Source organism: Aphelocoma coerulescens, unplaced genomic scaffold, assembly GCF_041296385.1.
Source record: "Aphelocoma coerulescens isolate FSJ_1873_10779 unplaced genomic scaffold, UR_Acoe_1.0 HiC_scaffold_75, whole genome shotgun sequence".
NCBI lineage: Eukaryota > Metazoa > Chordata > Aves > Passeriformes > Corvidae > Aphelocoma > Aphelocoma coerulescens.
Window position 1 is genome coordinate 1397891 of NW_027184061.1, and position 22927 is coordinate 1420817.

Here is a 22927-nt window from a genome sequence, read left to right on the forward strand (position 1 = left end):
CCCCGTGGGAGGGCAGAGCAGGCCATGGGCAGGGCGAAATGCAGCCCCTGCGGGCAGCGCTGCTCCCCGGCCGCTCGGGGCGGGCAGCGGCAGCGGCGGGGCCGTGCCCGGCCCGGTGCCCTCGCCCCCGGGGCTGTTGCTGTTTTCTTGTCCGCTTCCAGGTGCAAATGGGAGACTGCCGCTTGGAGGATTACAATAAAAGAATGAAAACGCTCTTTTTGCCGAGTTTGGATGCCAGTCCAATAGAGCAGCTCAGCTCTCAGCTGTCTGCCTCCTCCGTGCCAAGCCAGCACTTTCAGCCTGAAGCAAAGGCCCTCTCTGCAAAGAACCTGCTGGCTGCTTTCTTTCTCCTGCTGTTCATTGACACAGGCAGAAAAGCAGCAACCTGCTTTGGATGCTGAGTCTGTCCAAACAGGTGAACTTTGCCATGGGAAGCCAGGACACGGTGTCTTGAGCCCTGCCCAGTGTCATAGCAATCGCCTTTACTGCTGCCGTGTATTGTCACTGCCGAGGGTGAAACCCCATGGGAGCACATGCCCTGTCTCTAGAAGCCACAGCCGAGCAAAGCACTGTGCTCTACAATCTTCCATCGGCAGGTTTCTGGTGTCTCCAGCATTGCTTTCAAAGCAAACCAGGGAGAAGGCAAACTGTGTGTAGCCAATGCTACTGGAGAGGGTCTGAGACTTGCTGAGTCCTGGGTCTTCGAGTTGAGATCAGTTTGGAATGAGTGTGATGTGGAACTCGTGCAAGGCAGAAAAGGGGAGCACAGAAGGAAAGGAATGAATTGTGGCCATGAACACCTTGGCTTGTTTCTTTTCATTTTCATTTCACTTCTGGGAAGCTGTTTTGCTTTTGCAAGAATCTTCTCCACAGTGTGGTTTGCTCTTTTCAAGAGCCTTTCCTGGAGAACTTTGTAGGAGATAAGAAGAATGGTTTTTACCTTTGTTAAATATGTTAAAACTGTTCAATTCTGTTCCCAGAAAGGCACTCTGGGAAGGGCTCAGCTGCAGATGGGGCAGGCGGCTGAGTGTCAGTTGATAGTGAGGCAGTGACTGGCTGGGGAGATGCGAGGACCATGTGAACAGAAAGCTGATTGGAGGCAGGGGCGCGTGAGCAGCGAGCCTGCAGCTGCAGCACCCAGTGAGTGCTTTTCTTGGATAGGTTTCAGTTCAGTTCTGTTAAGGTTTGTTTCAGTTCTGCTGAGTTCAGAGTATAAAAAGACTCATTTTGCTACAATAGATTGATCTTCTCCAGAGGTATAAGGAGGTCCGTGTGCTTTGCTGCCCATTGCTACAGAACTGGCTCGAGCTCCTGTCACAGGATGTGCCACCACTTGCAGCTTCTCTTGGCCTTGCACACTGCGTGCAGCTCAACTCTTGCAGCAAAGCAGGACCAAAGTTTTGAGACCTTGACCACTTGTCCTTTCTTCTCCTGGTGGACGAGAGAGTTGTGCCATGGCTGAGGTTTTCATTGCTGCTGTTCTACTCTAAGGAAACATGAGGGGCTACCAGGAGTTGTTAGGGAATACAGGGCTGGGGGAATTCAGAGAAAGAATCTGCAGAGCCTGCAGCCAGAAGTGGAGAGTTGATTGCCAATCCTTCCAAGCTCTCGGTGATCATCTTGCAAGTGATGTGGAATGTGAAAATGGTCTGACAGAGGCAGTTGTTTTCTGAGTTCAGTGTAGATGATTGCACATCTGGTGCATTGGTGCGCAAATCGAGAGTACAGTCAGTTCCTTGGAAGCAGCAGAACAAGCTGGAGCTCTCCGAGCAGATGACTGAAAGAATCTGCAAAGGAGAAATGCAGGAAATGACTTGGTCAGCCTTGCCTGGAAGAAGGGTAATTTTCTCTAATAATTACTAACCCTTTCCCTTGGCTTTTGACTTTCTTCACAAGGCCATTTGCATCCCAGCTTCAGCATGAGGTGAGAAGCCCGGGCTCACAGAACTGCGTGAAAGATTCCTCCGCAGCAACACTTGGGTGGAAAAGGGAGCGGGGCGCCCAAGCACCGTCTGGGGAAGCCTCCTGCCAGGTGGAATTTGTGCCGTGCTGGGAGAGGAGGAGGGGAGAAGGATGGGCGCTGTGTGGCAGCAGCAGGAAGTCTGGGCCGCAGGACATTCCCCCTGCGCCGCTGCCCCGCAATCGGCGGCCGTGTCCCTGGGGCTGCGGCCCTGGCACCGCGTCCGCTGAGCTGCCGTCGCTGCGGGAGCTCCCCGGGCTGGGCTCAGGTTCCCGCTGGCACCGGGCAGCAGGCTGTGCTCTCGCTGTGCTCAGCAGCAGCGGAAAATGCCTCTGGACATGCACGTCTCCTGCTGCTGGGAAGAAGCGAGGAAGCGAGTCGAGAAGTTCTGGTTTCTCTTTGTCCTGGTGGATTTTTTAATTTCATTCCATGCTCCAGAGGCAATTGCTGTGCTGGCCTCTGTCAGCTGGTTCTATTTCAAGAGCAGCAGCAACAGGACTGTGTTTGAGCGCTGGCAATGGGGCCTGTATGGCTTTCATTCTCCTCGCCTTCGTGCTCAGTGGGCATTCCAGTATCTGCTGATCCTTATGCCTGCAACAAAAAGACTGACTTCAGTGCCATGAAAACACGGTGGGTAGCCCTGACTGAAAGAGGCAATTGCAGTTTGGCTGAAGAACTTCAGGCAGCAGCCAGAAGGGCACAACAGCAGCCGTGATCTCCAAGTCACAAGGCAAAGGCAACAGCAGCATCCCGATGGCGCATCACGGTGAGTGAAACGGTGCGGAAACGCGATCATTCCTTCCTCTGAAGTTTGGTGCAGGGCAGCCCAGGCAGGCTCTGAGGAATCAGGGGTGTTTGTGGGTGACTGCTGTTCTGCTGGAGAGATTCAATTAGAAAAAGAAGGTGTTCTGCCATCGGAGTCTTGACGTCAGTGCTTCGTCAGCAAGAGCCGGCTGCTCCGTTCTGCGCTGGGTCCAGTGCAGGCAAAGGGCTGAGTGTGTGAAGTGAGTCGTGTTTTTCAGCCGTACAGCTGTGTCCTGTGCCACTCTCTGCTGACATGAAACGGGAGGGAGCAAGTTGACCTTTGGCTGGGTGGCAGGTGCCCACTAAGTGGCTCTATCAGTCCCTTTCCCAATGGCCCAGGGCAGAGAATAAGATGGAGAACAACGAGCAGGGTGAGATAAGGCAGTTTTATTACAGAGAAAGGGAAGGGGAAGGGGAAGGGGAAGGGGAAGGGGAAGGGGAAGGGGAAGGGGAAGGGGAAGGGGAAGGGGAAGGGGAAGGGGAAGGGGAAGGGGAAGGGGAAGGGGAAGGGGAAGGGGAAGGGGAAGGGGAGGGGAGGGGAAGGGGAGGGGAGGGGAGGGGAGGGGAGGGGAGGGGAGGGGAGGGGAGGGGAGGGGAGGGGAGGGGAGGGGAGGGGAGGGGAGGGGAGGGGAGGGGAGGGAAGGGAAGGGAAGGGAAGGGAAGGGAAGGGAAGGGAAGGGAAGGGAAGGGAAGGGAAGGGAAGGGAAGGGAAGGGAAGGGAAGGGAAGGGAAGGGAAGGGAAGGGAAGGGAAGGGAAGGGAAGGGAAGGGAAGGGAAGGGAAGGGAAGGGAAGGGAAGGGAAGGGAAGGGAAGGGAAGGGAAGGGAAGGGAAGGGAAGGGAAGGGAAGGGAAGGGAAGGGAAGGGAAGGGAAGGGAAGGGAAGGGAAGGGAAGGGAAGGGAAGGAAAGGAAAGGAAAGGAAAGGAAAGGAAAGGAAAGGAAAGGAAAGGAAAGGAAAGGAAAGGAAAGGAAAGGAAAGGAAAGGAAAGGAAAGGAAAGGAAAGGAAAGGAAAGGAAAGGAAAGGAAAGGAAAGGAAAGGAAAGGAAAGGAAAGGAAAGAAAAGAAAAGAAAAGAAAAGAAAAGAAAAGAAAAGAAAAGAAAAGAAAAGAAAAGAAAAGAAAAGAAAAGAAAAGAAAAGAAAAGAAAAGAAAAGAAAAGAAAAGAAAAGAAAAGAAAAGAGAAAGAAGATTCTGCATGTGCACAGGCTAAAGAAGAAAAGCCAAGCTCTATTTGCCATTAGCAGCGATGTTCAGACACTTCCCAGCAATCTGGGCTTCTGCACACGGAATGGTTTCTCTGGGAGGGAAAAGCTGAGGAATCACGAAAGCTCCCCCTGCCCTTCCTCCTCTCTCCCTTTGCTTTATACATCTGAGCTGGGGTCATATGGTTGGAACATCCCCTTGGCTGATTTGGGTCCGCTGGCCTGGCTGTGTCCCCTGCCAGGATCCTGCCCACTCCCATCCCCTCTGATGGGGGAAGGAATGGCAGAGGGACAGCGCTGCTGGGCAGTAGCCAGAACACCGCTCTGTTACCAGCACCCGTCCAGCTACCAATGCAAAGCACAGCCCTGGAAGGCCCGTGAACTTTCCCTCAGGCAGACCCAACACACGGGACTTGAGCTGCCAGCGGCCCAGGTCACCCTCTGCCAGCCCCGCTCCTTGGACCTTGTGTCCCCACAAGCAGACACAAAGTGTTTCTGCTGCTCCCCCTCCTGCACAAATCCACAGAGAGCTGGGATTTTTCCAAGTCTCGTGTCTCCGTTGTGCCGTATTCCCAAAGAAGCAGCAGCCCCTCCCGATGAACACGGCGAGTTGCACGGATGCTTGTCAGCTCCACTGCCTGCCTAGAAATCTGGAAACTGCTTCTAAATGCTGCTCCCTTCAGCTCTGGGGCACCGACTGACACAGAGCTGGGAAACAAATGCCCTGGCTGCTGGCTGACAAGGTGAGTTCCGCCAGAGTCAGAGCTCTGTGGGAAATCTCTATCCACGCCTCTCCTTTGAATAGATCCGCACACGGGGTGCGCAGGGACGTGTCCTGTATGGAAAGGAAGGAGTGTGCCAGCACCGGGACTGACACTTTCCCTCTCCATGTGTGTTCCACAGCCACGGGTACACAGACGTGATGGAAACCCTCGCACAGCCAGAGCCTTCTGTCCCTGCAGAACGGAGCCGGCGGGTGGGGGCGGTTGGTGGGCAGCGAGTCCCGGACAGCGGGCGAGATCCGGCTCCACAGCTGCCAGGCCCCGCTAAGGCTTAATGCCGCCTCCTCGGCATCAGGAAAGGCCTTCAGCCTCGTCCCTGCCCAGAGGGGCAGCGCTGGCCTGGCTGCACAGCTCGTTTTCCCCACAGGTTGCAGGAGATGAGATCACAACGCTTGCAAACACTGACTGCGAGCCACAGCTCTGGGTGCTCACCATGAACCTCAGCTCTGCCAGCGCTGTCTGCCCCAGGCTCCAGGGGATGCAGTGGGAGCCCGGCTGGGCTCTGCCCTGGGGCCATCCTCCAGGGACAGCTGCACACAGGGAGCATTTGGTTGCCACAAAGAGCCAGGCCATGGCTGCAGGGAGCTGCTCCAGGTGCGGCCTGCACTGCTGTGTGCTGCGCTCTGGGGCTGCTGCTCCCCGCAGAGGGGACTGCACTGGGGTGCCAGAGGAGACAGAGAAGCTCCAGCTTAAGCCTAACTGGGCTGGGTGGCTGGGCTGGGAAGGGTGGCGAGGGTCAAGGGCATTCACAGAGCTCATCCTGCTCTGTGAAGAACGAGGAAAAGGAAGTGGGAACCCAGCAGTGAGCAGAGCTGAGGCCTGGAGAGCAGCTCTGAATGACCCCCAAATCTCACCAGAGCTCTGAGACATTGCTGTTCTTCAGCCAGTGACAACATGAGTCCTTAAACCTGGGGCTCACTCTTCCTCGTGGCCAGGGGCATCAAGGAAGGCTACAGTGCAATGGGGACTGCGGTGAGCTGGGAACTCACTGGGGGAAAGAGGGAGCACTTGTGGAGCAAAAGGCAGGTGGGGGAGAGAACTGTTGAGAGAAAGGCTGAGCTTCAGCTTGAGCAAGCTGAAAAATGGCATTGGGGGTCATCCCAGACTGATTTCATTTCAGAAGTTACTGAACAAGTTTGTTATTGGGGGGGTGTCATATTTTCCCCTGGAGGTGCACGCTCTGCAAACTTGAGCTGCGCTGCCGAGCTGCTCAAGCACGTCTCTGCTGCAGGTCACGGCGTTTCTTCTTTGGCTTCTCGTGGCCCCGGGGCTGAGCCGCAGCAGAGCCCTGGCGGAGCCCAGAGCAGCCTCAGCATCCACAGAGCCCGGCTGCAAGGAGAGAAAGCAGAAAGCGCCCGTCAGCTGAAGGCTCCCGTCCCCCTTGTCCCAGCCGCCCGCGGTGCCCAGGCCGTGCTGGCCGTGCTCAGAGCGCTGCCCAAAGCTGCCCAGCATTGCTGCCTCTGGCAGGAGAGCAGGAGGGCAGGACACGTGCCCAGCCTGCAGCCGGCCGTGGCACAGCCACCTCCTCAGCAGCTGCCCAGAGCGGGATGCTGCTGCGCTCGCTGCCATCTCCCAAAAGCCCTTATCCCAGCCGTGCCAAGAGGACGGGCACCCACCTCACGCCTCCCGCCGCCAGAAGAAAAGCTGCTCCCAAACGGTGCCCTCAGTCCTTCTCCAAGGGCACGTCCCATCCACGCCACAGCTGCTCCCAAGCACTTCGCCATCCGGACCAGACAGCACCTAGAACGCTTCCTTTGGAAAAACAAACCATAAATCAATGAAAAGAGATTACAGACAAAAACGGAAAACAAGGAAAAAGGTAAAAAATCTTCCCTCTGCTGGGGCCTTGGGGAAGGTCCAAGCCCGCCATGCGAGGGAAAAACCCACCCACGGGCCAGGGCAGCCCACGCTTTCTGCCTTCCCCCTGCACTGCCCCCAAAAGTCATGCTGAGCCCAAAGCCAGCAAGGGCAGTGGAGCAGCCCAAGCCCTTCCTTGCCTGCAGAGCCAAGCAGCCCATGCACAGCTTCTGGTGTCCAACCTCTACTCCCACCATGGGGCTTTGTTTGTGTCGGGCTGGCTGCCCCAGCCCCAGCCCCAGCGCGGGCCACGGTGGGTGCTGGGGGCTGTTGGCAGGGCCAGGAGCAGACTCCCAGTTCAAAACCAGCCCAGCCCATCCCCCCAGCCCTGCCAAAAAGCAGCTTGGCAGCCAACTGAAGAATTGGTTGCATCTGCCCCAGCAAAGGGGGGAACCTTTGCTTCCCGGCCAAGGCTGTGCAATGCACAAATCTGGGAGCATCCCCCTGCGTGTGGACTCATCTGCAAATTCGCTGTGGAGCCTGGCTTTGGAGAAGGTGCCACAATTGAAGTCCATCATCTTCAGCTTGCCAGGTGGAGGAAGAGCTTGTCATCCTTGATGTCACCCTCCATGTCTCCAGCAGCAGCAGCCGCACCTGGCACAGCTTCTCCAGGGGCTCCTTCTTCCCTGGGGCTGGAGCAGGCTGTCAGTGCTCTGCCCAGGGCCCCGGCTGTCGCTGAAGAAGGACAAGCAAAAGCAGCTGGCGTGGGGGCCACCAGTGCTGGGAAGAGCAGCTCAGCTCCAGCAGCAGGGCTGCGCGTGCCCAGCTGAGGAGCCCTGTGCAGCGATTCAGGCAGGACAAAAACTCTGCCTTTCTTTGCTGCTTCCTGCCAAGGCGCGTGTGCAGCTGGAACTTACCGGCTCCCTGGGTCAAAGCGTGCGTGTGGCTCTCTCCCTTCTCCTACGGCACGCGAATATCCTGCATCCAGGGATCACAGGACAGGTCTTCTAATGAGGGCCTTTCCGAGGACAGCACGGATAAGCACCATCGAATGAGATTCTGGCACTCTGCGGAGTGAAAGCAGAAAGCACCAGTCAGTTGCAGAAGGCTCCTGTCCGCTTTGCCCCACTCTTGCCATGGCCAGGCCGTGCTGCGTGTGCTCAGGGCTGTGCCTAAACTTTGCCATCAATTCTTTCTTTTGGAGGAGAGCAGGAGAGCAGGACATTGCCACCTCCTCAGCAGCTGCCAGTGTGGGATGCTCCTGAGCCCTCTGCTGTCTCCCAGCACTGCTATTCCCCCCGTGCTGCAGAGACGAGGATCCACCTGGAGAGAGCCGTCGTGGGAGCGAGAGCCGGCCCCAGGTGCTGTTCCAGCCCCTCCTGAAAGGGTGCTCCCCGCAGACCATCTGGTGCAGCACGATGCCCAGGGACCAGACGGTCGCTGCCTCGCCGTAGTACCAGCCGAACTGGGTCCATTCCGGGGGGCTGTAGGATGGTGTTCCTATGGAATAGAGATGGAGTTCTTCAGGGGGACGCTGCCTGCTCCCAGAGCCTCGCCCCAGCGTCCCTGGGCATGCGGGGGCCGCAGCAGTGGCACGCGGCGTGACCCGCTGCCCTCTGGCCAGCACCTGGGACTTGTGTACAAACTGGGGGTTGGAAAAGAAGCCGCTGGTGTCACAAGAGGGCAGCGGAAGCCCTGGCAAGGCCCGAGCATTCCATGCAAAGGAAAAACCCACTTGGTGCTGGGGAAAAACCACGCTTTCATCCTCCCTGCCTGCACTGCCCCAGAAACCATTCTTAAGCCAAGGCAACCACGGGCAGCAGAGCAGTCCGAGCCCTGTCTCGCCTGCACACCAAACGGGCTGGAGCACAGGTTCTGGCCCCCCCTCTCTGCTACCCCCACCCACCGGTGTTTCTGTGGCACTGGCTGCCCCAGCCCCAGCGCCAGTCCTGGGCAGAGTGGCTGGCGAAGGCTGCCAGCAGGGCTGGAAGATGGCCCCTCAGCCAGCGCCGCTCAAAAGCAGCTCAGCTGAAGACTCCGGCTGCCATGACTGGCAGCAAAAGGGAGAATCCCCCCTGCCACAGCCAGCTTGGGCTGTGAGATGTTGGGCTGTGAGATGTTGGGCTGTGAGATGCTGCTACCAGGAGCCTCCCCCTGCATGGGCTCACCTGCAAAGCTGGTGTAGGCTGCGGCTTGCAGGTAGGTGCCACAGCCAAAGTCGATGAGTTTGGCCTGCCCGGTGGCCAGGTCAACCAGGATGTTCTCCAGTTTGATGTCCTGGTGCAGGACCCCGCAGCTGGTGCAGTGCCGCACGGCCTCCAGCACCTGGCGGAACAGGTGCCGCGCCACCTCCTCGCACAGGAAGCCCCGTGCCCGAATGAAGTGAAGGAGGTCCTGACACCGCTCCGGGCGCTCCAGCACCATCAGCACGTTGCTGGGGAGCTCCAGCCACTCGTGGAGCTGGACGATGCCAGGGAAGCCAGCGGACACCTTGTCCAGCAGCACGATCTCCAGTGGTGCTCGGGTGCCGTCGGGCTGCGGGAGGAGCACGGTGCCGTCAGCGGGGCTGATGCCGTGCCGGGGCTCGGGAAGCCCTCAGCCAGCCGGGGACGCTCTGCGCGCTCCGCTGGCCCCACGGCCGCTCTCCCTCGAGGCGTTCTGGCGGCTTCCACCCTGCCGGGCCTCGGCTCATCCCCGCCCGTCGCGCCCCGGCTTCTCCCGCTGCCCCTCGCTCACTCACCAGCTCGCCCCAATGGCCGATGCGGTTCCGCGGCACCCATTTGATGGCCACCTGCAAGGCAAGGGGAGCAGCGGGCTGAGCTCGCCGCCCGCCGTGCCCAGCCGCATGCTCCTTCTCCTCCTCCTTTGCCCCCCGCCTCCTGCGCCCGCCGCCGGCCCCGCCACTCACCGGGGCGCCGTCCGAGAGCCGCGTGGCCGCGAAGACGCTGCCGAAGCCGCCGCGCCCCAGCAGCGAACCCAGCCGGTAGCGCTCCTTCAGGCCCTGCTGCGCCTTCCGTGCCCGCGAGACGCGGCCGTCAGCGCTCGGCCCGGGGCCAGGAACGGCCCCCGAGCGCCGCTCAACCGCCCCGGGCCGGCCATCCGCACATGGGGGCTCTTTTGGAGGGGCCACCGGCGGCTCGGGGCCGGCGGCCGCGCTCAAGAGCGGCGGAGCTCGGAGCGGGGAAGACGCTGCGGAGGCGGCGGGAGCGGCCGCGCCGCCTGTGTCCCCGGCGGGCCCCGGGAGGAGCCGAGGCCGGGGCCGGGGTCGGGGTCGGGCCAGCCGGAGCCAGGGGCTGGCGATGGTGCCCAGGAGCCAGGCACTGATGCCCGCCCAGCAGCGCCACAGCCAGGACGGCGAGAGCCGGGCGGAGGCGGGACCGCGGCGGGACGCCCGGGGGCGGGGAGGGGGCAGCCCCGCCCGGGGCCGGGGGCGGGCCGGGGGCATGGCCCGGCCGGGCCTGGGCAGAGGGAGGCCGCGGGAGGGGGGGTTGGGGAACCAAAGGGAGAGCGGGAGAGGGTGCGAGACACTGGGAGAGGGAGAGGAGGAGCAGGAGAAGGGACGCAGAGGGTTCGTAGACTCTCTGCTTTTGCGCTGCTGCCGCTGCTGCCGCTGCTGCCGCTGCTGCCGCTGAAGCGCTGGGAGCGTTTGTCCGCGTGTCCGTGTGTCCGGTGCCCGTGTGTCCGTTCCCCCCCGCGCGCCCCACGGCCGAGCCCCGCGCGCCCCGGGGCAGCACGGGCCGCTCCGCTCCGGGGCTGAGGCGGAGTCCCGGAGCATCTCTTGCTCCCGCAGCCACACCAAACCCGCTCGGCCATTGGCAGCAGTTTTGCACACGTTTCCCTTTGAAGGGCTCCTCTCTACCCCCATTTCCAAGGAGTCTCCCTGCGGTTTTGGCACCTGCAGCAACAGGGCAGCGATTGGGCTTCAAACTTCAAGAATGGCATGGAGGGGTTGGAGCACGTCCAGAGATGGGAATGGAGCTGGGGAAGGCTCTGGAGGACTTCTGAGGGGCAGCTGAGGGATCTGAGGGCGCTGAGCCTGGAGGAAAGGAGGCTCAGGGGGGACCTGGCTCTCCCCAAGTCCCTGCCAGGAGGGGGCAGCCAGGAGGGGTGGGGCTCTGCTCCCAAGGGAAAGCACGAGAGGAAATGGGCTCGGGGGAACTCTTGGGGTGGATGGTGGGGAAATTCTCATCCTCCGTGTCTCGATAAAGGGGGAGGGGGGCAGGGGTGGGGCACGACCTGGGGACACGGGGGTGGTGACACTGGGCTGGGGACACGGGAAAGGGCACGGGAAGCCAAAGCCCCGCTGAGCGCTGGCGCTGGGCTGGCACGGGGTGAGCCGGCAGCAGGGCCCCGCAGCCCTGAGGGACTCGCCCTGACGGCCGGGGAGTATTGATCCTGGTCTCTAAAACATGAGACTCAATAAAATATCATTAAAATATGCCTCCTTCTCCTTCTCCTTCTCCTTCTCCTTCTCCTTCTCCTTCTCCTTCTCCTTCTCCTTCTCCTTCTCCTTCTCCTTCTCCTTCTCCTTCTCCTTCTCCTTCTCCTTCTCCTTCTCCTTCTCCTTCTCCTTCTCCTTCTCCTTCTCCTCCTCTCCCATCCCTCCTCCTGCTCCCCCCGGTCCCAGCGCCCACCCTTGGCCCCCCGTTTTCCCAGCGCGGTCGCATCCCGCGGGAGGAGCCGGGACGGAGCCGGGACAGGTCGGGCTGGGGCAGCGCTGGGCTCTGGGCCCGGCCTGGGCTCCCCCCACGCGCCCCCTCCCCAAATTCCCCTGGCGGGGGGCGCTGGGGGCGAGGGGGGGCGCAGGTGGGGCCCGGGTGGGGAGCGCTGAGCGCTGCGGGTCTGCCTGGCAACTGGTGAGTCACCAGCGCCGCGCGCTCTGATTGGCTGAAGGTTGTTCAACGCCTGCTCTGATTATCTGATACTCGCGGGGAATTTTGGTTGGTCCTTGGGGGCTGTGGGGCGGCTTAGGGGGGGGTCTCTGCGCCTTTGGGGTTCGCTGGTGCCGATTTGGGGTTCAGGTGTTTCCCAACGACCCCCCGGGGGGGGGTGACACAGGGGTGACACACGGGGGTCCCCATTCCCGATCCATCCTGGGGCCGGTTCTGCCCCCCCCACTCCTGGTCCCCCCGCGGGATCCCCCAAAGTCCCTTCCCACTGTTGCCCAATAAACGGGACCGGGGCGAACTGGGAACACTGGGAGCAGCCGGGCAGGGGCAGAGTGACAGCGAGGCTGGGGGGGACACACGACCCCCCCAAAATCATCGCGGGGATGGAGCGAGGGGTCCCGGCCGGGCCCGAGGCCACGGGGAGGGGCTGCGGCCGCCGGCGGCTCAGGAGCTCTGTGGGCAGAGCAAACCGGGCTGGGGGGCCCCGGGGGGAGCACAGAGCTCCGGGGGAGGGGGGACACGACCCCCGGGCCCCTCCCGTCACCTGCTTGCGCAGGTAGAAGCCGAGCCCCAGCGCCAGGAAGATGAAGCCCAACACGAAGCCCCCGATCCCCGTCAGCATCTTGGGGGGGCGGGGGGCAGCTTTGGGGGGTGGAGGGCAGAAGGATCCGGGAAACGGCGGCGGCTGCCGGGAAGGGACCGGAATGGACTGGGACAGAATGGGATGGACTGGGACAGAATGGGACACCAGGATACACTGGGACCAGGATCAGGACTGTGCAGGGCCAGATTTGGGACACCAGGGATTATACTGGGATATATTGGGACCACACTGAGGGCTCCTGGGAACATGCTGAGGCCCAATGGGTGCTGCTGGGATATACTGGGAGTGATTTGCATCATACTGAGACTGACTGGAATCATTCTGGGAGTGACTGGAACCACAGTGGTGGTGAAAGGGTGCAATTGGAAAGATGCAGGGGGCAACTGGGATCATCCTGGGAGCAGCTGGCCCATACTGGGGTCATACTGGGATCATACTGGGAGTGACAGGGTCATGTTGGAGTGACTGGCATAGTTCTGGGAATATCTGGAAGTGACTGGGATCATACTGGGGGTGACAGGAATCAATCCAGACTCATACGGGGAAGTTACCTGGAATCATCCTGGGGGTGACTGGACTCATACTGGGATCATGCTTAGAGCAACTGGGACCATGATGGGGGCAAAAGGCATCATAGAGGGACTGACTGGGAGTGACTGGGTTCATACTGGAAGGGACTGGAGCCGTACCTGACTCCTACTGGAAGGGACTGAGAGTGAAAGGAACCATGCTGGGCATGACTGGGAACAACTAGAACCATGTTGGGGGCAACTGGGATCTTATTGGGAGTGACTGGGATTATAAAAGCTTGAGTGGAGTTCTTATCCCGTGACATTCCCGGGGAGCAGCGGCAGCTCCGCGCCCCCAGCCCGGGGGGTGGGAGCAGGGGAACCGCTGGCAGCACCTTCGGGGTGCAGCCGAGGGCTGGGGGGCTCCTCCCCCACTTCATTTTCTCTGCCCAGTTCAAATCATCCCCTCTCATTCAAATCCCCTCCGTTCACATCTTCTCCCCACCATTAAAGTTTCCTTGGCCCAATTCAACTTTTCTCCCCAGTTAAGCCCTGAGGCCCTTCCCCTCCTCCCGGCAGGACCCGGCCAGGACCTTCTGGAAACAGCAGCGGGAAGAGTTCCAAAATTCCTCATTGCTTCCATCGATTTCCTTGGTTTCCGGGCATTTTCCTGCGGCTGCTCCGGGCCATGGCTGAGGGGTCCCCTCGGGCTCCAGCCCCTTTCCAGCCCCTTTTGCCAGCTCTTTTCCTCAGCTGACCCAAAGCTGCGGATTTTGGGGGGGGGGGAAGAGTCGCTCTGCTCGGGGGTCCCCGCGGTGCCCCAGGGAGGCCCTGAGGCCGCAGCGTGGTTCCCTCGGGCCCCTTGGAGCGTTTGGAATCTCCAACTCTCAGCAATCGCTGTCTGTGGCATTCAATCCCCCCTGCAGGGTTTTCCCCCAGACCGGCTTTCTTTCCAGAGGGTTTTGTGGTTTCGCTTCCAGCCGGGGCCTGAGGGCACCGGAGCGGCCGCGGGTGCCGGGGCAGGAAGGGCTGAGGGACAGCAGCGCCCCACAAACCTCCGGGAGGGGGACAAGGGCTGGAGGGGGCAAAGAGAGAATAAACACGAGATTTTAGAAAAAGAAAAAAAATCCAGTAAAATATAGATGATATCTAAAATATAATAAAAAGAGCTCTGAAAAAAGAAAGTAACAGCAGAGCTTCTTCTCCTGGGACTTTGGGTTTCTTGTCCAAGCTCCGAGCTGGGTCTGAGCCAGAAACCAGTGGCTGGGAGAGACATTGCTGCTGAAGGGCTTCCTATGGCCAGAACTAAAGTGTCGAGTATCAAGGAACAGCTTGAGAGGTCACAGAAGGGCCAGCGCTCCCGTTGGATTCCCTCGTTTGAAGCTGAAAGTGGAGCTCCATCTGTGACTCTGCTTTGTAAGGACTTAATGTAAAACTCCAGAGCAATCCCCGTTTCCCTCCCTCCTCTGGCCAGCGGCGCACGGAGAAGGGATGGGAGTTTCGGTGAGTCCGTGCTTCCCCCTGAGGGACAGGAATCCTTGCCGTGTCCAGCGGGGGTCCCTCCCCAGCCGTGCGGTCACTCCCCGGCCCGGCCCTGAGGCGCGGGGCAGTCGCGGGGCAGCCGCGCTCCGGCCCCGTCAGCGGCAGCGCCGCTTCGTGCCGGGCAGGAGCGGCAGAAGGAGCCGGGCGGCGGCGGGGGCTGAATCCCGGCAGGAGGAGGAAGAAGAAGAGGAAGAAGGGGCCGGGTCGGCCTGCGGTGTCCGATGGCCGGGGAGCAGCGGGGAGGCCTCGGGGAGCGGCGGCGGGCGGGGCTCTGTTGGAGCTGCCCCGAGGGGTTTGTGCCGCGCCGGGTCCCTGAAGGAGCCGCTCAGCGGGACGGGCGAGCTGGGAACGAAAGGAAATACAGAGAAAAGAATAAAATAGAACCAAAGAGCCGCACCGAGAGGCGTCTCCCCCGCCCGCGTCTGAAGGAGCTGCACCGAGGGACGGGCGGAGGGTGAGTAGAATAAATTCCAGAGAATGGAGTTAAATAGACTAAAAAACTGCACCGGGATGTCCGCTGCGCCCGGTGTCACTGACGAGCCGCACGGCGGGACGGGCGCTGTCGGGTGTGGCCAGAAGGGCAGCGCCGAGGAGGGTGAGAGGTGAGAACAGAAAAAACAATAGAGAGAATAGAATAAAATGCAATGAAAAAGCCTCACCCGGGGATCTCCGCAGCCCCGTGTCCCTGAAGGAGGCGCAGCGAGGGACGGGCGGGGCGCGGCCCGGATCGAGCCCCTCCAGCTGCGCCTCGAGCGGCGACCCCGCGGGACCGCGCCGGGGCCGGGCGGCGGCGGCCGCCGGAGCCGGGAAAGCGGCTTGGAGCGGCGGAGACGAGCGGGGGGTTCCCGACCAGCTCCGCTCAGCCCTCGGACACCGGGGGGTTCCGGGGGTTGTTCCCGACCAGCTCCGCTCGGCCCTCGGGCACCGGGGGGTTCCGGGGGTTGTTCCCCACCAGCTCCGCTCAGCCCTCGGGCACCGGGGGGTTCCGGGGGTTGTTCCCGACCAGCTCCGCTCAGCCCTCGGGCACCGGGGGGTTCCGGGGGTTGTTCCCCACCAGCTCCGCTCAGCCCTCGGGCACCGCGCTGGGGTCGCCGCGCACTTTTCACCTCCGGCCGCCCCCACGGGCCGGGCCCCGCGGCTCCCGCTGCCGCCACCTCGGCCCCGCCGTGCCCAGAAACCACGAAAAATCGCTGGCATGCACTAAAAAAGCTTTTCGTGCGCAGCGATGGGTGCGGGGGGAGTCCTTATGAACTCCCCTCCCCTCAGACCCTCCCGGGCACCGCCGGGCATTAGCGCAGCTCCCGGGGCCGGGTCCCGGCCACACTTGGGTATTAAATCCGACAGATCTGAGGAGCGGGCACAGCCCTAGAAACCAGGGCTTTGCCTTCGGGAGCTTGGAGCGGCACGAGGGGGATAAAGGGCCCCCTGCGTGCCCCGATGCCTCCTGAAGCAGCTCTGGCCCCCTAAGAACGAGGCTGTATTTGGGAGAGGGAGGATGGCTGGGATGGGATCTTGAATGAGACAGACACATGTTGGGATGAAGAGGTTTGAAGGGGTCCTGTCACTGAGGAGGTTTTGGGGCACCCTCCTGCAGGAACTCAAGATTTTCAATCATGGCACCATCCATACGCCTTTCCCAACCCGCTTGCCATAGCAGTCTCTGTGTGGGTTTCAAAAAGATTTCTGCCAGCTTTCTACAGTCAAACGGAGTCATTAAACCACTCGTAAAAATATGGTGCAACAAAGTTTGCACGTACGGGTTGGTTAATCCATACTGCATCCCAGCTTTTTCTCCTTTTCGGATGAGCTTCCAATTGAGCCCCGCCCACTGGCGTTGGTTCGGATTACTGGGGGCAGCAATTCCCGGGAACGCTTGTGAAATAAATTCACCCTCAATCAAAGCCTCCCGTATGATTCCCTGCCACCGCCGAGCAGGTTTGTCGGAAGCAGGGCGGCTTGGGGAGCCGTGGGCAGGACTTTCTTTTTTCCGCTCCGGCCTTTGAGCCGGGGGATCAGTCGTTCTTCGCATTCCCCGGCTCTGCTCGAGCTTTTGCCCCGGTTGGAATTTCCCCGCATCCCCTTCTCGCTCCCGCGGTTTTCCCCCTTCTCTGTTCGCCAAACTGTTTCCTCGGCAGGAGTCACAGGGCGGACGGACCCCCACCGGGGCCACCCCCCCGGGGAGCCGGGCCCGCGATCCCCGTGGCCAATGCGGACCGAAGACTCGGCACCGCGACACACATTCAGCAGCTGATTCAGGATTCTCTCTCCCCTCCGCCACCAGCAGCGGTTTCTGCTTTTCTCTTTCTTTCTCCTGCCGCTTGTGTTCTCAAAGCGGCTCAATCGCTCTGCCTTTGAACACCCGCCGTTCGCATTGGAATCCCCGCTCTGGCTAAGCCGCGGTGAGGCAGACGGCGATGGGGGCAGCGGGGGACACACACGCCCCCCCAGTGCTAAAGTTAACTCTTCGGGGGACACCATGGGACACCTCCTAGGCAGTTCTGGTGCTTGCGGAGAGGGAGCTCATCCACTTCCATTTTCTCTGGTTCTGGCGCAGGCTGCGGAGCCTGTAACTCCGTCTCTGCGGGTGCAGAAGGCAGGGACGGTATAACTGGGTCTACTCCCCCAAAGAATTCTTGTGCTTACGTGGGAAAGGCAGCCGCGGGACGGCCTGGCTCTAGACGGGCTGCTGCCCCTACCGCAGCTGTTTTTTCTGCCTCTATTTGCCTCAGCGCCGTTATTATTAACTTCCATAGCGTACTAAGCCCCTTAGTCTCTTTTAATCCATTGCTTACGGCATCCCAGAGAGTGATTCCCAGCCTTTCCCACTCAAGAGTGCTGAGAACGCTCCCGTTGGTGGCAAAAAATCCTCTCTCCCAACCCCATCTTAACAGTCTTTTCAAGACCTCCGGGTCACGCTTCTCTTAAAGAGAATATGCTGGAGGACCCTGAACATGGCCTGCTCCTCTTTCGACAGACCCTTCCCTGTTGGGGTCTCCTCCCCCCGCCATGTAGCCCTGAGGGAGGCACGGGGTTTCCCTGCCCCTGGTCAGCCTCGTTCCCCATTGGTTGGTTTGTGTTCCCCTGCGCGGGCAAAGCAGCTCGGGTGCTGACTGCAGCAGTCTCTCGGCAGAGCCCGGCCATGCGGCTGGGGAAATAAACATCTCTGAAACATCTAGCAAGAATCCGTCCGTATATATTTCTTTTCCACAGGACTCCTGGTTTGATATAGGCGTGTTGCAGTATCCCCACTGCAACATAATGGTAGAGAATTGAGGCCAGAACGATCCCCGATCCCTAAGCGACTGATTTATGTGAGTAAACCCTGGAAACTTTGGATTCCTCTTCTTGGTTTTGTTTCGCTATTCCATATCTGGACTATGGAAGAATCGTGGGAAATGGGGCTCTCTGAGCCACAGAAAAAAATGTATCTAGAAGTAAAAGGAATCCTTGAACAACAAAACAGAAAAGTATTGGAACCGGGAGATCTTGAACATCTTTTTATCTGGCTTTTCAAAGGGTTCCCCTGTATTTCTCGAGACTTACTTTTTGATATCGGACCTCCTGGATATTATCAGGAGTGTTACTGGAACGAGATCTGTGATAAGCTAAGGGATGGACGATCGATAGAAGCTGTCCGCGGATCCTATGTAATCAGTGACGCTCTTCAGAAGCATCTGTATGGTCCCATTACCCCTAAAGCAGAAGATCATACCTCTCCCGTGGCCGAGACCGCGTGGCAGCCATCCCGGGAGTGTATGACTGCAGCCATGCCAGCGGAGGTGCCTGTGCTGGATGTGCCCGGCCCCCTCGGGAGCGCGCGCCTTACCGCGGACCCCATCCCTGTCTCGGGGTCCCCGGCCACCCGACCGCGAGTGAGGGAGCGACGCCGCAGGCGCCACGGGTGCCGTAGGCCACGAGCAGCCAGGAACCGGAGGTCAGTGTGGAAGCCCGCTCTGAGCATACGGCTCGGAGAGCCCTGTGGAGGGAGAAGCGGTGGTTTCCACAGTGACACGAGAAGCCGCGCAGCGCAGCGCCGAGCCGAAACGAGGCCGCTCTCGAAGCAGCGTGGAGTTTGCGGAGCAGAGCCGCTCACGGGGTGTGGGGCCAGCGGCGATGGCAGCGCGGGGCCGCGCAGAGCCCAGACAGGCGCTGGAGCGGGGCCGCGCAGAGCCCAGACACGCACCGGAGCAGCGTCGTGCAGAGAGCGCAGAGCGGCCGCGGCGCGGGGGCCTGACCGAGACGTCGGAGTCGGCGAGGCGGCGGCCACGCGGGACCGGCACCCACGACAGACACGCAAGCACGTGATAGGAGACGTTCTAGCAACGAAAGTCACAGGAACTGTGAAATGGTACAATGTAAAAAACAACTATGGATTTATAACACGAGATGATACAGGGGAAGATTTATTCATCCATAGAACTGCCATTAAAAGGAATAACCCTAAAAATTACCTGCAAAGTGTAGGAGATGGGGAAGTTGTTCAATTTTATATAGTTCAAGGAAAGAAGGGTTTACAAGCAGCGAATGTTACTGGGCCTGGAGGTATTCCCGTTAAAGGCAGCCGTTATGCACAAAATTATAAACAATATCCATTCCAGCAATTTCCCTACCCACAGCCTAATTTCCCCTTTTACCCTATACCCAATATGAACCCTTTCCTAAGTTTACCCTATCCCCAGTTTATTCCTAATCCGTTTTTCACTCCATGGCTTCCTTATACAGTTCCATTTCCCTACAATTCCTCTCCGATGCCGATGGGGGGATGAAAAGGGGGAGGGAAGAAACCCTCTCCTGCCTCAGTTTCCTCACAGGCATGTCCAGAGAGTTCTGTCTCCCTTCTGTCAGCCCTAAGATGTTCCACAGAATCTGTTTGGACATTTAAAGACTCAGGAGAGTGGCTTGTTTTGTTTTGAAACTGTTCTTGTTATGGTTATCCAGTTGTCTTCATTCTCCTTTTATTAAAATAAAACGGGTGAGATGTTGGGGTCTCCTCCCCCGCCATGTAGCCCTGAGGGAGGCACGGGGTTTCCCTGCCCCTGGTCAGCCTCGTTCCCCATTGGTTGGTTTGTGTTCCCCTGCGCGGGCAAAGCAGCTCGGGTGCTGACTGCAGCAGTCTCTCGGCAGAGCCCGGCCATGCGGCTGGGGAAATAAACATCTCTGAAACATCTAGCAAGAATCCGTCCGTATATATTTCTTTTCCACGGGACTCCTGGTTTGATATAGGCGTGTTGCAGTATCCCCACTGCAACACTTCCCCATCCTCCAGCCCCCGGCCTCTCACCTCTTCGGGTGCACCCGCTGCAGCGTACGTTTTCCGGACTTCTTTCCCCAGGAGCTTTCTTCGGCTCCCCCAACTCCAACGGAGCCGTTCTCCGACTCTCCCCTCCACGGTCCAGCCGTGGCAGGCTCTGACCGGGGCCTCCCGCCTTTTCACTCCACAGACCCCCTTCAGAATCCAAAGGGTCCGGTCTGCTTCATTATCGCAGCGTTTATCACGTTGCGAGGTCACCAGCATGCGGGAGCTCAGGACTTCTGAACAACGAAGCAATATGATTCCGCAGAAGACATTTTATTGTTTCCATTGCACTCTGCTTATGCATTTTGCAGCTGCTGTGCATGTGATCACGCACTTCTTGATTGGTCCCTCGATTTCGTCCACGCGTTCTGCACGCACTTTTCAGAAAACAGGATTGGTTCTAGTCCAGTGTGGCACAGTCCTTCTCCATCTATTTCTCGCTGCCTTGGTATTCTGCTTCTCAGCTTCTTCTTTCCCATGAGAGTCCCTTCATTTCCCCATCACTTGATCTCTTCAGCTGTTCCCTGGGGCTCTCGGAGGGGCAGAACCTCACGGGGGTGGTCCCCAAACCCCTGTCCCTCCCTGGGGGTCTCATGGGGGGTTCCTCCCCACCCATCCCTTCGCATGGGCCATGCCTGGCTCAGCTGCGCTGCCGGGAGGGGCAGGGCCATGTCTTAGAAGGGGCCATAAACCATCAGAGCCCCCAAAGTGCCCCGGGATCCACAGTGTGACATCGGACACTGCAAAACTCCCCCGGGGGAGGTACCTGGGTGTTCACCCAAACCTGAACCTGTATTAACCCACCGAACTTGGAGTTTCCGGGGCTTCCCCAGCCCCCACGGGATCCAGCCTGGGACCATCACTTACACCAAGGACAGCGACATTGGAACAACCAAAACCAAAAGTTTTGTTCCTGATCCAGGGCTGCTGACTGTGTATCCTTCTACTCTCCTACCTTCTTTGCCCTTACACGTTTCCTAAGTGTTACTTTTATGCTTTTAATATTACTGGAGATGGTAACCAAAAGGGCTCCAAACCCCCTTCACACAGCAACCAAACTGTTCTGAAATAAACCCTACAGAGATATATTTATAAACACAGATCTTTCACTGTTGTTTCACTCTAATCTGCCCCAGGGGAGCCATGAACCAGACCCTGGGTTACCCTCGCCTTCAGGGGCGGGGCGGAACAGGAGCCGGACACGGGGGAAGCTTCTGGAAGCTGCTCAAGGAAGCCACCCCTGGAGGCCCCCTATTTCCAAAGCCTGGCCATGCAAACCCAGGACACTGGATCCAAACATGGATCACTCAGACGGGGGCACCAGGGCTCTGCCTGTTGTGGTTTGACGCAGCTGAGCATGAAGCACACAAAATCTGTTATTTTTCATAAGGGGAAATAAGAAAATATTGAGGAAAACTAGAGAGCTGTGAAGCAGCACAGGTTCAAACTTAAACAGTTGCTGTACAAAGAAAAAGTTTATTACCAACAGAATTAAAAGTAAAAAGAAGTAACAAGAAATTCAAGCAAACCTCCCCTCTCTTCCAGCACTTCCCTCCTTTTACCCAACTCGCACAAAGGAAGCAGAACATGGGATTTTAGTCAGTGTTGCAGTTCTTGAAAAGTCTCTTTGTTATGCTTAAGGAAAAAAGGGTTTTCTTCTGCATCACGTGGTTCCCAAAGTGCCACCAACAGCAGACCCGCCCGGGAAGAAACAATCTGCTGTGGTGTAAAACATCTCTGCCCTGAAAAATCTCACAGTTCCTTCACACTGCCAGACATGGGCCTTCACATGGGGTTATTAGACTTTGTAAGGATGAATTACTTTGGCCTGAACACAAAGGGTTGTTTGTTTTTTTTTTTTGTGACAGGAGGTCTCTAAAAGCCTCTCAATACTTCTATATAGCCTGGCACAGGCACTTTTCCTAAATTTCATGGGCCATAGGTTAACTTTCCATCCCTCCATGTACTCCAAATGGATCAAAGAGACAAACAGTTTGTGATATTACAGTTTCTTACCACGGCCTGCAGGAAGTTTTTTAAGCTGCGCACGAGAATCGCGGCACCGCCCTCTTTTCTCCCGTCGCCATTTCCAGCTCCGTCCCACAGGATTCACTTTCTCTTCTCTCTGACTCCGAAGCCGCCACGTTGAAGAGTGTTCTTGTTCGGGCTCTACGGTGGAGAAAGCCTGGCTCCCTTTGTGCTGCTGGCTGCGTGGTGTCCTCTTCAGTTCAGCGCGGAGTGTGCTGGCTGCAGACAGGAGGCTCCGCCGGCTCCCGCTGGCTCCGCCGGCCCCGCGTGGAGAGGAGAGGGACCCGCCGGTGCCAGGGAGCCGCGCCGGATGGGTTTAGCTGTGTGGCACTCCATGGCTGGCTTTAGCTGCCTGCGGCTCTGGGACAGTTCCCCCCCAGCAGTGACACAGGGTCTGTGCTGCGGCGTTGGGAAAGGAGGGGGTGCAGGAGCCCTGACCCGGCGGGGCCCGGAGCCTCCAAGGCCCCCCCACCTTCCGGCAGGAGAGCTGGAACAAAAGGAATTCCCCCGTTTCCATGTGGTTTAAATGAGCAAACGGAGGACCCCACAAGCCCCTCAAAACCCGCGGGACTAAGCTGGCCTTTACTGGATGCCAGGAAACACTAAAAACTCTCTGTCCCTGCCCTCTGCTACTGCACAGGGACAGGAAATACAAGGAAAGGTCCAGGAGCTGAGAGAAGGACCGGGAGAGATCCCGCCCCGAGCACCAGCACGGGCACAACAGAGCCAGCCTGGGCACAGGAAGGGAATTTATTACCAACCAAATCACAGGAGCACAAGGAGAAGGCAAAGAAATCTCTCCAACACCTTCCCCCCACCCAGCGCGGATCACCCGGAACGGGGGTCACCAGGGCTCTGCCCCACGGGGGTCACTGGGGATCATCCAACGCCGATCCTCCCACGGGGGATGGAGCTGGAGCAGCGCACGAAGCTCTTCCCGCACTCGGGGCACTCGCAGGGCTTCCCTCAGTGGTGCCGCCGTTGGTGTTGGGTCAAGTTTGAGCTGTGTGAGAAGCTCTTCCCACACTGGGGACACTCGTAGGGCCTCTCCCCGGTGTGGATACGGTGGTGCTTTATAAGGTTGGTGTTGCATTTGAAGCCCTTCCCACAGTCGGGGCAGCGGAAGGGCCTCTCATCCGTGTGAATGCGCTGATGTTGGAGGAGGTGGGAGCTCCTCTGAAACCTCTTCCCACACTCAGAACACTCGTAGGGCCTCTCCCCAGTGTGGGTGAGCTGGTGTGCCCTCAGGGTGGAGCTCCACCCAAAGCTCTTCCCACACTGCAAGCACTCATAAGGCCGTTCCCCGGTGTGGACCACCTGGTGCTGGAGCAGCTCGGAGCTGCTGGAGAAGCCCTTCCCACATTCCCCACACTCATAGGGCCTCTCCCCAGTGTGGATCCTCTGGTGCTGGATAAGTTTGGAGTTCCATCTGAAGCCCATCCCACATTCCGGGCACTTGTGGGGCTTCTCCCTGCCCTGAGGCTTCTCCACCAGCTCTGAGCTCTGCCTGGATCT

At 59.1% G+C, this 22927-nt stretch overlaps 1 pseudogene; it reads right to left on the bottom strand.

Moving 5' to 3' along the window:
• LOC138102438 (zinc finger protein 850-like) overlaps positions 1-22927 on the bottom strand; it is a 385524-nt pseudogene that overhangs the window by 215487 nt on the left and 147110 nt on the right.